A 1,381-nucleotide genomic window follows, 5' to 3' on the forward strand; every position below is an offset into this window, starting at 1 on the left:
TAAAAAAAAAAAGTAGATTTTAAGAAAGGACAGGGTGGGACCAGGACAGCTCTCCCCTCTCAGCAGCAGTGGTATGCATTTTTCACCTGTAGTTCTCTACCCATTTTTGGTACTTATTCATTCACTCAGCAAGTATTCGTTGAGCATCTATTATGGGTCAGGCTCCATGCCAAGTACTGGGAATACAAAAGTGAGCAAAAGTAAAAATGACCTCACCCCTCGGAGCCTGGAGTCTGCTGGGCGATGTGGCCATTGTGCAAACAGTCACATGTACTGATGTATAATTGCAACTGTGGCTAGTGTTAGGACAGAATGGCACAGCAGGCAATGACAACCCACAGTGGACAAATTTGACCCCATCAGGGAGGTGAGGGAAGGTTTGCTTGAGAAAGTAACCATGGAAATTATATTAGAAAGATGAGGAGGGGAGTAGAGGCTCGGGTATTCCATGCAGGGGGAACAGCCTGTGCAAAAGCCCTCTAGCAAGAGGGTACATGGTGGGCTCAAGGGTCAATGAAGGCCGACATGGCTGCAGTACAAAACAAAAGGTGAGATGGCATGAGATGAGACCCTGTAGGTCCATGATGGGTAAGGTCAGACTAACCATGTCCTTATTCCAAAAGCCACAGTGAAGCACGGATGTGGTTGAAGCAGGAGCCAACCTTGGTCCAATCCTCTAACAGGAGGTGGGGTCACATGTCAGGAACAAATGAACTGGACAGATCCCCCAAATTGCTTTTACTTCAATTCTCATGGTGCCATCACTTCCCATGGTAGAAAAATCCAAAGCCTCCCCTGTCCCCCTAAATGATTCCCAACCTTCCTTTTAAAAAGGAACTTCGGGGAATGAGAAGGCCAAGGGGATTTGGGGAAAGACACGCGGCCAGACCATTTGTGTGCCTGGGGGCAAGTGGCTTCCACTGTACTTTCCTCCCTCCGTAAAATGAGCGGTCATGACAGCAGCCGCTGTGTACCAGGCTGGCGCACCACAGACGCATTTTTAACATCACTTTAACCCCACGGGCTAGAAATCTCCTCCACTTTATAAACGTAAAAATGAAGGTTGAGTATACTTTAAGTCAGGAATAACTTCAACGTCTATATACCCTTCATCATTTTCCTCCCCAAATGTCATAATCCTCTACATCAATTGAGTAATTATTATCATTATCATTCTGAACAGAAATAATAGCAGTGTTCAATTAGTAATACAATTACTACTGATAGCTAAGACGTATAGTAAAGCATGTGCCAGGATCTAAGCACTCCCATATAATCATTCATTTAACCCTCCTAACAACCTATGAGATAAAGTAGTATTACTTGACCAGGTTATGTAAGTAGTAGAGCCATAACTTAAACCGCAGTGGGCTGGTCTCCA

This window comes from Myotis lucifugus, unplaced genomic scaffold (assembly GCF_000147115.1).
Source record: "Myotis lucifugus unplaced genomic scaffold, Myoluc2.0 scaffold_528, whole genome shotgun sequence".
NCBI classification, from domain to species: Eukaryota; Metazoa; Chordata; class Mammalia; order Chiroptera; family Vespertilionidae; genus Myotis; species Myotis lucifugus.